Source organism: Pseudophryne corroboree, chromosome 5 (assembly GCF_028390025.1).
Source record: "Pseudophryne corroboree isolate aPseCor3 chromosome 5, aPseCor3.hap2, whole genome shotgun sequence".
Classification (NCBI taxonomy): Eukaryota; Metazoa; Chordata; class Amphibia; order Anura; family Myobatrachidae; genus Pseudophryne; species Pseudophryne corroboree.
Genome location: NC_086448.1, coordinates 310271906 through 310287590, shown reverse-complemented (window position 1 = coordinate 310287590; position 15685 = coordinate 310271906). Strand labels below are relative to the sequence as shown.

General features: G+C 41.0%; 1 protein-coding gene across 5 annotated transcripts in view; it reads right to left on the bottom strand.

Moving 5' to 3' along the window:
• GLI3 (GLI family zinc finger 3) overlaps nucleotides 1–15685 on the bottom strand; it is a 313081-nt gene that overhangs the window by 170884 nt on the left and 126512 nt on the right. The gene's annotated exons all lie outside the window — the stretch shown is intronic.

Below are 15685 nucleotides of genomic sequence, written 5' to 3'. Positions count from 1 at the left end.
GCGGATGGCGTCGCACTACGCAAGGCTATGACTCGATTTATATGGCATGGGAAGAAACCAAAAGTGGCCTTTGCTAAGCTTGTAATGGACAAGTCAATGGGTGGGTTTGGAGTCCCGGTCTTTCTTTCCTATTCTCTCACAATCTTTCTCCGATATGCTGCTGACTGGCTCTTAGGTAAAAGCACCTATACTGATTTAGCTCTTGACACGGACGCTTTTCGACCCTACTCCCCTTGTGCCCTTCTCCACGCCAAGAAAGCTGACATACCCTCTTCAATCCTGGAACACCCCTTATTTCGGGACACTTACTTTAGCTGGGTGAAACTACACAAGAAGCTTAAATCTGAACATACTGCTTCCTCTTATGTATCTCTTTGGGGTAACCCATCTCTTTCTCCTTCCCTTCACAATGCTCTCTTTGTTCGATGGCGGGAGAGGGGGCTGTGCGCTGCTTCCCAAGTATTTGACCCGGGTGGCCATATTGTTCAATTTGCAACGCTAAGAGACAGGTACTCCATTCCGTCCTCCCACTTCTTTATGTATCTCCAAGTGAGATATTATCTACTATCATTGCGCCTTAACTCTTTTCTCCCGACCCCCTCCTCCCCACTAGCCAAAGTTCTAAAGCGCTGGGAATCCCATCCCTACAAATTAAAACAAATTTACTCCCTCATCGTGAATATCCCCTCCAAGCCATTCATCCCCAGACTGGTTGCCTCCTGGCAAGCAGACATTCAGAGTGTGACCTCTTATGACCTTCTCTTAGACCATCACCACCGCACCATGTCAGTCCTAAGCTCTGCATATTTACAGGAGGTACACATTAAATCCATCCACAGAGCATACTTGCCCCCCTATGAACAGATTTCCATAGATTCTGTGATCCCTAATAGGTGCCTTAAATGTAAAGGGGCTAGAGCCTCTTTCTACCACTGCTTCTGGAGCTGTACCAGGGTTCAACGCTTCTGGAACAAATTGTTTGTGTTCATAAATACCCATTTTCATACGTCACTAAGACCTGACCCGCTGGCCTGTCTTTGCATTAATTTTTCCATTTAGAGCTCGGTGAGAGGGATTAACCTACTTTTCCCCATGCTAACCATGCCGTTTACCATCTCCAAAAAAGCAATTCTGAAACATTGGGTCGTCAGATCGACCCCCTCCTTAGCTGAAGTTCTAAAAACTATGTTACAATACTTGTATTTTGATCAGAGGTCCACTCTCCTTACGGGAGCCTCTGGCCTCGATGGGTTTTACAAAAAATGGGGTCCCTATATGGCTACCCTAGACCAGGCCACTCAATTCACGATAATTGCAGCCTTTGAAAATCCCCATTGGAAGTTGTCCAAATAACTTGGTTTCCTGTTTCCTGGTTTTTCCCCTCCTTTTTTCTCCTCGTCTCCCTCCTAGATACCATCTTCTTTATTTTTCTATACATATCTTCTTCATGCCTAGCCTGTCTCTCCTTTATAAAAATGCTATTAGTTTATCTCAACTGCAGTAATTTGATCAATGACTATGTATAATGATATATGGTTTTATGTTCATGACCCCAACCTTGTGTGATGATTCCTCCTTTGTTGGGCTGACAGCGCTATACCCTCTCTCTTTTCACCCCCCCCCCTCCTTTCTCCATCCTTGACCCCCCCCTCACTCTATCTCCCCCCCCCCCCGCGTTTGACTGTATTTTTCTCATTGCACATTGTTGTTTGACTTATGTATACCTACTCTGATTCATTTTTTGGTGCGTTCCCTATGTTCAGAGGGTCGCAATCTCTCGATACTGGTGTCATGTTGTCAAACGTATATTTCTTCTATTATGAAAAACCTCAATAAAAATCAGTTCTTTAAAAAAAAAAAAAAAATAAGTGGCATATAAACAGAAAGTCAAGGAAAAGGGAGTAGGGTACTTTTAGCCGAGCAATTCTGAAAAATTGCCTACAAGTCTGAGTCATATTATGTTATATTTGTACCTAAATACCATAAGTCTCAACATCATACTTTTAGACGTTTCATGTATGATTATGTTGTCATTTGGTATAAATCAAGAACAGGAGGACAATCTGCCAAAAACAGCAATACAAATTGACTAACCAGTTGTTGGCAACTTCTAGTGGCTCCATGTCGGGCACTGGACAGCTAATGCTCATGCTGTGGTTAGCACTATGAATGCCTGTGCTAAGGCGATGTAAGTATTTCCAGTCTTTCCAACGTGCACGAACACTTAAGGGACCAGAGCTGCAAAATGACGGATGACCCAATGATTGCATATTGTGTGTATGTGTATATATATATATATATAATATATCTGTGCAAAAGTTTTAGTCAGGTGTGGGAAAAATGCTGCAAAGTAAGAATGCTTTGAAAAATAGAATTGTTAATAGTTATTTTTATAAATTAGCAAGATGGATTTACTTTGTGACCAAAAGGAAAGGAAATTTTATTAATATCGCTAAGTCATTTGGAGTATTTCAAGTCTAACTAAACTTCCCAGAAATGGGTTATTTATATATTATTCATGTAACTCGATGTGAAGATTGCAAAAGTACTGTCAATATTTTATGTGTGTTTTAATAAATTTTGTGATAATATTCAGTATACTTCAGACATCATCTGTCAATTTCATATCTAAACTGATATACAGTATAGTACAATTCAATATTGGATGTGGTACAAGACGATTAATTAACAAAAAGCGTTCCTCAGGATCCCCCTTTTTTATATAATTCACTTTTGTCTCTTGCTGGCAGCGAGACTACACATGAGGACAGCTGCTTACACTATTACCTGATTATTATCTGCTAAAACAGGCTGTGTTAGCCCTTATTTGGAATTTGAAATCTCTCTCTCTCTATATATATATATATATATATATAACATACCTCCCAACATGACCCTCTCCAGGAGGGACAGAATGCTCTGTTCCTGGACTTCCCTCTTAATTGATGATTGCCATCACCTGTGCTGAAACACCTTTCTTATCCATTAACCCAGTGGTTCTCAAACTCGGGCCTCAGGATCCCACACGGTGCACGTTTGCAGGTAACCCAGCAGGTGCACAGGTGTATTATTTACTCACTGACACATTTTAAAAGGTCCGCAGGTGGAGCTAATTCTTTCACTTGTGATTCTGTGAGGAGACATGGAAAACATGCACTGTGTGGGGTCCTGAGGACCGAGTTTGAGAACCTATGCATTAACCTGTTCAAAACAGGTGTCTGCAATCATAAATTAAGAGGAAAGTCCAGAAGCAGAGCATTGGTGGTCATTCCGAGTTGTTCGCTCGTTGCCGTTTTTCGCAACACAGCGATTCGTTGGAAAATGTGCATGCGCATGGTACGCAGCGCGCATGCGTTAAGTTATTTAACACAAAACTTAGTAGATTTGCTGGTGTTCGTGCGGTGCTTTTCAGTTGCACTGCAGATCGGTGAGTGATTGACAGGAAAGGGGCGTTTCTGGGAGGTAACTGAGCGTTTTCAGGGAGTGTGCTAAAAAAACGCAGGAGTGCCAGGGAAAAAAAGCAGGAGTGGCTGGAGAAACGGGGGAGTGGCAGGCTGAACGCAGGGCGTGTTTTTGACGTCAAACCAGGAACTAAACGGACTGAGCTGATCGCAATCTGGAGCTACTCAGAAACTGCAGGGAATTATTTAGTAGCAGTTCTGCTAATCTTTCGTTCGCTATTCTGTTAAGCTAAGATACACTCCCAGCATTTGCAATGCTGCTAAAAGCAGCTAGCGAGCGAACAACTCAGAAATGACCACCCTTGTGTCCCTCCTGGAGAGGGTCATGTTGGGAGGTATGATATAGTACTGTGCAAAAGTTTTAGTCAGGTGTGAAAAAATTATGCAAAGTAAGAATGCTTTAAAAAAATTAATTGTTGATAGTTTATTTTGATAAATTAACAAAATGCAAAGTGAATGAACAGAAGGGAAATTTAAATCATATTAATATTTGGTGACATACACTTGCACAGTTTTTGAAGGAACTCGGCAAGGAGGTTTTTCCAAACATCTTGGAGGAGAACTAACCACAGATCTACTGTGGCCTTATACTTTACGGAACACCAATTACTGATCCCAGTTAGCTATTGGTTCCACTTAAATTTACATTGCCACCTACTAAAAAATGTTTCAGGATTCAGGGCTAGATGCAACATCGCTTGGAGATGGAAAGTGATAAACTAGCAGCCAACTAGCTCCTAACTGACATTTTTCAAACAGGGCCTGTGACATGGCAGCTAGGACCTGATTGGCTGGTACTTTTTCTCTCCACATTTTATCACTTTCCAAGCGATGATGCATCTAGCCCAAGTTTCATATTGTAATATAGGTTACACTTTCTGCATAACTTACACCTTGTCACCTACTGATTGGCCCTTGATTGCAGCTTGTAGCACTTACATAAGGGTTTTCATATACTGACAGAATGCTTGTTATAGAGATCAATAATCTGTGTGATTAGACTTTGTCACGCAGCAGCTACAATGCAGTGAGGACATCCTGATGCTGCCACATGGTTCTTTTCAACTTAATCTTCATTCTTCTAGACAGGACTTCAATGTGGTGCTTTATGCTGCATCAATATAACATACCATTACACTGTAACTATGGCTGTAGCATATGTAAATATGATTTTGTTTTTCTTAACAGTATTTATATAGCACACACATAATTCTACAGCGTATGTGCTTTATTTCCATGTTATTTACCATTTAGAGCCCTTTCTTTCCTCTTATGTTAGCATTCAATTGCAGTAATAAATTACATATCTGATGTTCTGCACTTTATGCTATATGTCTCCAATACGAAACCATTTTGTCCCTTCTTTTTACACAGGCAATGAATCATAACCAAAATGAAACAAACAAACAAACAATCTAGACTGCTGAAATCCAAATTCATCTGAAGATTTGTACCAAGGTCCCCGGCGAGGTATGCAGACAAAACCTCTCTATGTTGACCTCAAAAAAGGATTAATCCTCAAGGACTGTTGCAATAAGACCTTAAAAGGTAGAACAGCAGAAGTCTATCACCAAGGGAAAGCACAACGTCCTCCCAGAAGTCTTGCCTAGCATACTGTACATCAAAGCAAACTGGGACCTGATAGCAGGATTCTGCGCGAATCCCTTATCTCAGAGCAAGCGGATGCTTCTCCTCTGATTGTCTTGAACTGCCACCTGTCCCGGCATCTTTGAAGGCGATGCTAAGCTTGTGATGGATCTGACCTCCTTGAGCTGGGATCCTTTTATGTCTTTCTTCATTTTCAGCTCAGTTACATTTTCTACCCTTGCAATACACAGTACATGAAACAAAGAGAGTTCTCCCTCTTGACTCATTTTGTCCCCAGCTATTTAGAAAGAGAGACAGCAAAAAACAATGCTACGGATTAGATTATACTCCACCCCACAATATGGGGCTGTACTCTCGAGACAAGCCTCTTATTTATAAGTTACAACTAGATATCTGCTGTGAGAAGAGGCTTTGCAAGCGGACTCCTATTAACTGAAAGCCAGAATATGAAAGCTGCATATCAGAGATAGCTTAAAAGCATAAAGCCTTATAATAAACATGTATAAAGCAGGACTGTGGTAAGGAAGCACAGCTCAGGAAAATGCTATTTGCTTTTCTAATCAGTAACCTTGTTTAACATTAGCCAGTTCCCCACAGAATCATACGCAGGGCTCAATATTCATACAATTGCTACATGTTGAAACCCACTTGGCTCTAAGCAGACATGTCGACTCCCAAGTCAATGTCTCTATAATAGCATCAGACATGGTGCTCAACACAATAATGTACACAATTTCTAGTCACATGATCAACCATTATCCAGTAGATCTAGCAATCTAATAGTTTACTATTGTGCCTGGCACAAGGACGTAACAATGACACAAACGTCAAAGTACCCCTCGCTACTTTATGGGATGTAACAAGAAATGTGTGCGGCTGTAGGCTCGGCACACTAAATTTACTAGCCTAGAGGAATACCTTCTCAAAAAGAGTACTCATAAATAAACAGTGGACACAACAGGTGTCTGGCCAATAGTGAATGTAAGAATAAAATGAATAGGGAACTCTTCAATTCTTACACAACTCAAAAACATAATTAATAGTACTAAATTAAACAATATGATTTAATATTGGCAATTTAGTAATCTTTAGGATTAAGGTAAAGGTGAATTATTAATTATTTATTTATAGGGGGTCTATTCATGAAGCAGTGAAAAGTGCTTCATGAATAGACCCCTATAAAAGGGCTACTTCTCCACTGGCTCACTTCTCCACTCTTTTCACTGCTTCATGAATTGACCTCTTAAAGCTGAGTTCCTACAAGCTTATCTCTGCTACGAAGCTTCCTCAAAATGTTCAGTGCTCAACAGTAATACCTCCTTTAGACATAAGCCTAAGACCAGTGACTTTTCACGTTAACGCACATAGACCCGGGTCTGGTTTATGTCTGAAAGGGTCTACCCGGGTTGATAGTCCCGAGTCCGCGACCCTGCTCTCTAGCAGGGTTTTTCCCAGGACTTGCAAATGACCCAGGTAACGCCTAAAGAAAATAATTGGCTGGGGAAAGTAGAGCTTGGAGATGATATCATCTCCACGCACCCACTGAATGCCGGAAGACCCATGTCACTGGAAGACCCGGGTCCGGTGTGAGGGGGACAACCCGGGATTAATCTGGGTTGTCACCAGTGGTGGCTCCAAAGTTGGGGCTGCAGTGCAGTCCAAAGTTGAAATAGGGGACCCCACACCAACTGCCAGTGAGTCCCAACTGGTGATATCTGGCAGTGTTTGAAGTGCAGTTGGTGTGGCGCTGCAGCCCCACCTCTAAAGCTTCTCCACTGGTCGTCACCCATGTATGAAAGGGCTAGCCCCGGCTTTAACCCGTTCTCTGTGTCCCGTCCCAAGCCATGTTGAAGCCGGGATTTTATGTCTATAAGTGATATTAGAACATTCATAGATTATCAACCATGATAAAATAAACTGAGTAATCAAGAAATCAGCAATACAGGAAATATATGGCCTAACGTATATTTCAAGTTGCTGTTTGGCCCTTTAATAATAAAACGGTAATTAATGGATGAGTTGGTTTGCAGTGGCATTGTGGAAAATGTAGCAGGGATGGAAGGAGAACCCTCCACAGAATAATAACACACAGCAAGATCTTTTACAGTCTCTTTTAGACTTGCTATTTTGTTCCTTAAAAGCAGTAAGTTGTCTTTTTCTTAGCTTACTATGTATAACAATGCTGTTCTACTATGGTAATAATACATGAACATAATGTGCCTGCAGCCGCCTTTGGGGCTGGATGGCCGCCTTGAAACCTTAGTGACATTTCAAAAAAGAAAAAGAGAAAAAAAGAAAAAGCAAGATAATAAATATTAACATTATTCTGACTTTTCAATTAAATTTTACATATGTTTTGACACAGATAAGAGTGGCTTTAATACAACCTTCTTTCTCAGCTTTGTGGTACAACCTTTAGAAAAATGTCCTTTTTAACCTCTTTCAAAGCATTAATAGCAATGTGTGTTTTTAGAGTTTGCTTTCAGCCTTCTTTACTTTCTTTAATCATATAAAAGTCTGGCGATATTGTAGATTATAAACTGCATGTGGTAGGCATTTTGTTACCCTGCGTAACAGCAGGTGACCCTTTCCTAATATCTACAGTGAAGAGAAACTGATTTTTGTTTAACCTTTTGTGCTCCACACTAACAAAATTCATCAACTCATTCAGTTTTCAGGGCCACAAAGGCCAGCCCCCTTTGCACTACTACTATATTTGCATGCATTTTCTGACATATCCTTTTCACAATCTATAATAGTCTCTGTAATGTCTGTTTAGCAGTTGCACATTAGAGCAGACCAGAACTCCCTCCCGTTCCCTCTCAGTGGCTGCTAAGTACAGAGGGCAGAGGAGGGGCCCCCGAGAGGATGGGGAACATGGTGCCAGGGCAGAGAGGAGGGGTCCCATGAAAGAGAGGAGACAAGATGGCAAGGCTGATAGGAGGTATCCCAAGAGAGAAAAAGGAGAGTGGAGAAGGTGGCAGGGTACAAATGAGGTGCCCCAGAAAAAAAACCAAGAAGAGGACAAGGTGCCAAGGCAGAGAGTAAGAATCCCAGGAGAAAAAGAGATAAATAGAGGAGAGGGGATAAAATGCTAGAGCAGTGGTTCTCAAACTTTTTTGAATCAAGGTATTCTAGAGTATCAGAATTATTTTCACGGCACCCCTAGGACAAAGGTTTTTCATTAAGAAATTTAGAAAGAAATATTAAATTAAGTAATTTGTATTTATATGTCATCCTTAGGTTCAATTGTGTGCTTTGTCCACATATGTTAGGATTGTCAGACACCAGAACTGGTTTTGCTTATTACATTGACAATAACTAATTTGATTTGGTCCTGAACCACCAACCCAGGCAACCCTGCAAGTGTCGCGAGGCACCCCAGGGTGCCAAGGCACACAGTTTGAGAACCACTGTGCTAGAGGATGAGTCCAAGCAGAAAAGGATAGGGAACAAGGTGGAGGGCAGAGAAGAGGGGTCCCACAAGAGAAAGATTAAAAAAAAACTGCAGCACAGTACGGACAAGACAACTAACAGGTCCAAAATACTAGTAATATGTTATAAGGGTAAGCACAAGGGGGATTACAGGTACCTAGAACTTCTCACCCCCAGGTTATCCTCTGACCACATTTACTGATGGATATATTCTTAACTGAAAATCAATCCTTGGTGTAATCAGTTGTCTTTAGACACCAATTAATAGCAGTCCACCTCTGTACAATTAGGGCAGTATCCTATTACAGGAGATAAAACATCGGTGCGAAGCACGCCCATTTTTTCACATTTTTTTTAGTGTTTAACCAATATTTTTTTACAGGTTATACAAAAAAACAGCTTTCCTCCTGAAAATAAAAATACTAAGGTTCACTGAAACCTGTGTGTTTTCGTAAGAAACAGTCCCATTTTTCCGAGGATTTGGTTTCGCCTGCCTGAGGCTGATCTACTAATACAGGGGTGGCCAACCAGTCAGAAACAAAGAGCCAAAAAATCTTATTAGGCATGTCAAAGAGCCGACATCAAGCCACAGGCGCACATGCAAAAATGGGGTGTGGACTTGTGCCTGCTAGGCCAGACCTCTGGTATAAAATACATTTAAAAAGCCAGATCCACATAAAATACATTTTTTAAAGCCAGATCCAACATAAAATACATTTAAAAAGCCACTTCCACATACCCTACTGTGTCACTTCAGTCAGCTACCTCATGTGTCACTCCTGCTAGCACACTCCTACAGTATGTCACTACAGCCAGCTCCCCCATGAGTCACTCCTGCCAGCATTCTCCTGTGTCACTCCTGCCAGGACCCTCATGTGTCACTACAGCCCCCCCCCCCCCCCCCCCCCCGAAAAATGCGCCTCGTGCCATTGCAGCAGCCCCTTATGTGTCCTCTGTTTGCCAGTGGGTGTCTCACCTCTAGTATCTGGCTCTGTCAGTTCTCAGTCTCCGTAGTGCTGCTACTGCCTGTCTGGCTGGAGTGCAGCAGTTTCAGGATCTGTTGTGGTCACGTGACTTCGAGTAACGGGAGCCACATTTGAATAAAGAGAGAGCCGCATGAGGCTCAAGAGCCACAGGTTGGCCACCACTGTACTAATATAACATGGCTTATCTGTAATAAAAACCTCAGAAAGGTGCAAGCAAAAATGAGCTAGGTTTTCCTCCCACAACTGCAGCTACTGTATGTGAATCTCCTTTGTATATGCACAGTATATGAACATTTTGTTGAAAGGCAAATTAGGAATCCTCATGTGTCTACCTCTGCTTTCAGAGATCTATTCTGTAGCCTAAGGAATAAAAGAATCCTTACGTAATAATAAATTATGTGTGATACCTTTTTCACACATAAACACCCGGCTTTAACCTGACCTAGACCCAGGACACTGTTCACACCAGTGACGTGCGGTCAGGGTAGGCACCTCAGTGGTTCACACATAGCTAAGACCTGGTTGATGCATGTGCACCATCCAAAAACCAGGTGTTTAGGCTATGGGGTCAATTCAATTAGCCGCGAAGGGTGGGATGTGCCGTTGTCGTGGAGTTACAAAGCCGGCAACGGAACCCGATCTCACACCCTTCGTGGGCTGATATTCGCCAAAATTACTCAGACCTCTATGGGGTGGTGAGCACTTTTGTTCGTATCCGTGACAATGTAAAATGCACCCGCTGCCGCGATGATTTACACCCGCGAGATCATCGCGGCTAATTGTATTGACCCTTATGTGTAAAAGGGGTATAAGTCAGTATTCTTGTACAGGGCAAGACAAATGTGCATTAATAATTCAACTGTGTTTTTTCTTCCACAAAATTTTGGCCGCTATTGTGCTTCTTTTCTAAAGTATATGCTATCCAGTATCAGTCTGCGGTTTGATGCATTCATCTTTAAAATCATCTGGACTACAGGAAAATTCCTTGCACACTTAATGAATGAAAACCAGAAGACGCCAGTTACAGTGTGGTAAAGGGGTTATTTAGGATGAAAGTATTATACTCCAGTGTTAATGTAAGAAAATATATGCATGCAAATATTCCTTTTTGAAGAAGGCAGTCTGGGGTTTCCAAATGACATACTGCTGGTTATTCGATAATGCAAGAAAGTGTCCACACCTTTGCGTATTGGTACACCACAAAGATAAAGCATGTTATACAGTCAGGAGAAAATTCTAAGAAGCACATTAGACTGCAGCAGTTTTCCGGAAAAGTAACAACTGCACCTCACTATATAGACCTATATGTAGACATGCAAACAACTGCAACTCACTATATAAACCCCTATATAGACCTGCAATCTACTGCAAATCACTATATAGACCACTATATAGACCTGCAAACCACTGTAACTCACTATATAAGTCCCTGGCAGTGACAGGGATCGTTTGGCACTCCTGCTGTTGTTGAACTACACATCCCAGCATGCCCTGCTACAGTTTTGCTATTTGGACATGCTAAAACTGTAGCAAGGCATGCTGGGATATGTAGTTCAACAACAGCTGCTAAACGGATTCGGTATGCTTTACCGTTCTATACAGACCTGCAAAACACTGTAACTTTCCTTTGACAGGAATGGTCACATTGTAATGAATTGGATAAACTCAGATTTTATTTTACATGGCTGCAATGAAAAACCGCTGCTGCAGAATAGAGAATTGTAATAAAGAAATCCCATTTTCTGGGTATGTCCTTCTGTCCAACGACAAATTACTGCAATCTCCATTTGTGAAATCCATTGGTTTACATCATGCATACCAATTAGGCACCGACCAGGTAGTCGGTGCCTAAATAACAGCTTATTTGGAGTTTTATAGAAGGTTAAAGGCCCTTACACACTGGGCGATTTTGAGCTCAATGTAGCTCACTTTTGGCATTTTGAGCTACTTTGAGCTCAAACTCATTTCGTGTGTATGGGCTAGCAGTGGGCAGTGAGTGCTAATGCACGCTCCCGCATCATTGCTCACTGCCGCCGTTTGTCGGGCTGTTTGTAAAGCCGAGTGAAGCACTTCCACAGTCTACTACTGTGGAAAGTGCTCCCCCCCCCTTCCTCCCTTGTTAACATAGCTGGCATAAGGAAAATAGCTCAGTGTGTATGCACTGAGCAATTTTCCTGCCAGTGATGTCCACGATCATCACAGTGCATACACGCTGAGCAAAAACGCCCAGTGTGTATGCACCTTTAGTTAGAACCAAAGATGTGTCTATTTCCGTTATAGTGAATGGTGCACCTATATGGTACCACATAAACTCAAGAAGGAATGCTGTTCTGCTACCAGCACTGCAGCTCAAGGTCCACCGAGCTTTACATAGAAACATAGAATTTGACGGCAGATAAGAACCACTTGGCTCATCTAGTCTGCCCCTTTTTTTTTCTTTTTTTTTTATCCTTTAGGCAATCTCAACCCTTTTTGAACCTTAATTCTTTGTAAGGATATTCATATGCCTATCCCAAGCATGTTTAAATTGCTCTGCAGTCTTAGCCTCTACCACATCTGATGGGAGGCTATTCCACTTATCCAGTACCCTTTCTGTGAAGTAATTTTTCCTTAAATTTCCCCTGAACCTCCCCTTCTCCAGTTTCAGTGTATGTCCTCGAGTTCTAATACTTCTCTTCCTTTGAAGAATGTTTCCCTCCTGAACTTTGTTAAGACCCTTGATATATTTGAAAGTTTCTATCATGTCCCCCCTTTCCCTTCTCTCCTCCAAACTATACATGTTAAGATCTTTTAGCCTTTCCGGGTAAGTTTTGTGATGTAGGCCATGCACCATTTTAGTTGCCCTTCTTTGTACACTCTCTAATGTATTTATATCCTTCTGGAGATATGGTCTCCATAACTGGACACAGTATTCCAGATGAGGCCATACCAATGACCTATACAGTGGCATTATCACTTCTTTTTTCCTGCTACTGATTCCTCTCCCTATGCAACCAAGCATCTGACTTGCCTTTCTCATTGCTTTGTTACATTGCTTTCCTGCCTTCAAGTCACTTGAAATAGTGACTCCTAAATCCCTTTCCTTCTCAGTAGTTTCCATTATAATACCCTTGATACTATATTTAGCCTTTGGGTTTTTGAGACCCAAGTGCATGATTTTGCATTTTTTAGCATTAAACTGTAGTTGCCACGTTCTTGACCATTTCTCAAGCCTACCTAGGTCATCAATCATTTGTTTTACCACTCCCGGTGTGTCTACTCTGTTGCATATCTTTGTATCATCTGCAAAAAGGCATACTTTCCCTTCAATACCATTTGCAATGTCACCAACAAAGATATTAAAGAGAACTGGACCAAGTACAGATCCCTGGGGTACTCCACTGGTAACATTTCCCTCCATAGACTGCACTCCATTGACTACAACTGTCTGTTTCCTATCCTGCAACCAGTTTCTTATCCATTTAACTGTTTTATAATCCACCCCCACGCTTTCAAGTTTATTTAGCAGTCTGCGATGTGGGACAGTGTCAAATGCCTTACTAAAGTCTAGATATGCTACATCTACAGCTCCCCCTTGATCTATTATTTTCGTCACAGAGTCAAAAAAGTCAATAAGATTTGTTTGGCATGATCTCCCACCAGTAAATCCATGCTGTTTTGGATCCTGTAAGTTGTTTGATTTAAGATATTCCACAACTCTTTCTTTTAATAGTTTTTCCATTACTTTCCCCACTACTGATGTAAGGCTTTCTGGTCTGTAGTTGCCTGCTTCTTCCCTGCTTCCACTCTTGTGCAGTGGAACTACATTTGCTCTTTTCCAGTCCTCTGGAATGGCACCTGTACTTAGAGACTGGTTAAATAATTCTGTTAAAGGTGTAACCAGCACATCTTTTAGCTCTTTGAGTATCCTTGGGTGTATCCCATCTGGCCCCATTGATTTATCCACTTTTAGTTTTGAAAGTTCTGCTAGGACCTTCTCCTCTGTAAATGTACTTTCATCTACCAGATTTTTATGAATGTCCTTGCAACTTAACTGTGGCCCCATACCTTCTTCTGTAGTAAATACTGAGCAAAAATAATTTAGGTGATCTGCTATTGCCTTATCTCCCTCCACCAAATGCTCACTCTCTGCCTTAAGTCTTATTATTCCTCCATTTGATTTTCTCCTTTCACTTATATACTTAAAAAAATGTTGCCCCCTTTATCTACTGACTGGGCCATTTTTGCCTCAGCTTCTGCATTTGCATGTCTTATCACTTTCTTAGCATCCTTCCGTCTGTCCAGATACACCTCTTTGTCGTTATTATTTTGAGTCTGTTTGTATTTCCTAAAAGCCATCTTTTTTGCCTTCACACTAGTTGATTCTTCTTTTGTGAACCACACTGGTTTCCTTTTCCTGGTGCTTTTCCTAACCCTTTTGATACAAAGGTCTGTTGCACTTAGTATTGCACTTTTCAGTTTTTCCCACCTCTCCTGCACTCCTTCCAAGTTCCTCCAGTCTACCAATGAATCACTTAAACATCTCCCCATTTTTGCAAAGTCAGCATTTCGAAAATCCAACACCTTTATTTTTGTGTGACAGGAGTTGGATCCTGTCTTTATACTAAACCATACTGCTTGATGATCACTGGATCCCAGGTGCTCACCCACATATGTGTCGGATATCCTATCACCATTTGTAAGAATTAAATCTAATATTGAGTCTTTGCGAGTGGGCTCCCTCACCAATTGCTTGAGAGATGCTCCCTGTAAGGAATGTAGAAATTTGCCACTTGTAGCTGAACTAGCAAAAGACCCCTCCCAATTTACATCAGGTAAATTAAAGTCTCCCATGATTATGACTTCTCCCTTTAAAGCCATTTTCGTGATGTCCAACAATAGGTTCCTGTCCAAATCCTTCCCCTGGCCTGGTGGTCTATAGATCACCCCAATGCGAATAATGTCCTTCTCTGCGGTTTCTATGGTGATCCAAAGGGCCTCAGTTTTGTCTTCAATATTTTGTATTAAAGTAGCATTTATGCTTTTTTTCACATACATTGCTACACCTCCTCCCATTCTTCCTATTCTATCCTTCCTAAATAAATTGTATCCTGGTATAACTATGTCCCAGTCATGATTCTCATTGCACCATGACTCTGTAATTGCCACAAAATCCAGGTTATCCCTTGTCGTTATTGCAATTATCTCTGGAATTTTGTCTCCTAAGCTCCTAGCATTTGCACACATAGCTTTAAGAATTGTGTCTGTGCATTTGTTATTAGTAGCCATGTCCAGACAGTACAAAATAAATGACAAGTTAAAGTTGAAATTACCTGTTTGGGGATGTTGCTCAGTGTTTGTTTGTTTGTTTTTTACTAATCAGGAATCACACTCTGTCCTGTACACCACGACTACACCTCAGTAAATGTAAAGATATAGTACCCTGACCACAATGGCCAAATGATCAAAGGAGGTAAACGCCAGAGAGCATGCAATAATAAACTGTTTCACTGTGCAACTTCCCCACACATGCAATGCCAATTACAAGGCAATCATTACACATATACATACATTAGAAGTTGCAAAGAAGTAAATTTGTAGTTGTTGGTGCTTGTTGTTTTCTTTCAGTTTTTGTACTTTAGTACTTGTTTGTGTTTGGCAACCAATGGTTTGACTTTATATGTGGTCTTTTTCCTTATTTACTGTTCTGTCGTTTATTTACAAATATTACAAGATGGAAAGTGATAAGCTGTTAAAAGTTATGATATTAAAGTAAAGTATATAGTAATCACTACATTACTTGATAAAAACATAATAGTTCGGAATGAGGATTGCAGCATTCAACTCTAAATGGCATGGCTACACATATATCAGGACTGAAAGTTAAGACTCCGTGCTATAGTATCCTCCTGGAGCTAGCAAGAGAAGACAGAGGATTATAATAGTCATGTGTGGTTACATATTTATCACCCTGCTGTTCAACTTTTACTCTTATCTTAACTATTTACATTTCAAAGACTTGTTCCTCAAGTTCAGCAGAAAAATCATCTTTTGCCAAAAAAAATTCCCCCGTACAGAGGAAAGGGTTAATTTTATAAATATCCTTTTGGACAACTCATGGATAGCACATGTTGGCTCGTTATCATTTTTAGCATGGGTACCTCTATCACAAATATAAAGAAGTGTTGTCATAGGGTTTAAGTTATGTTTATTCAG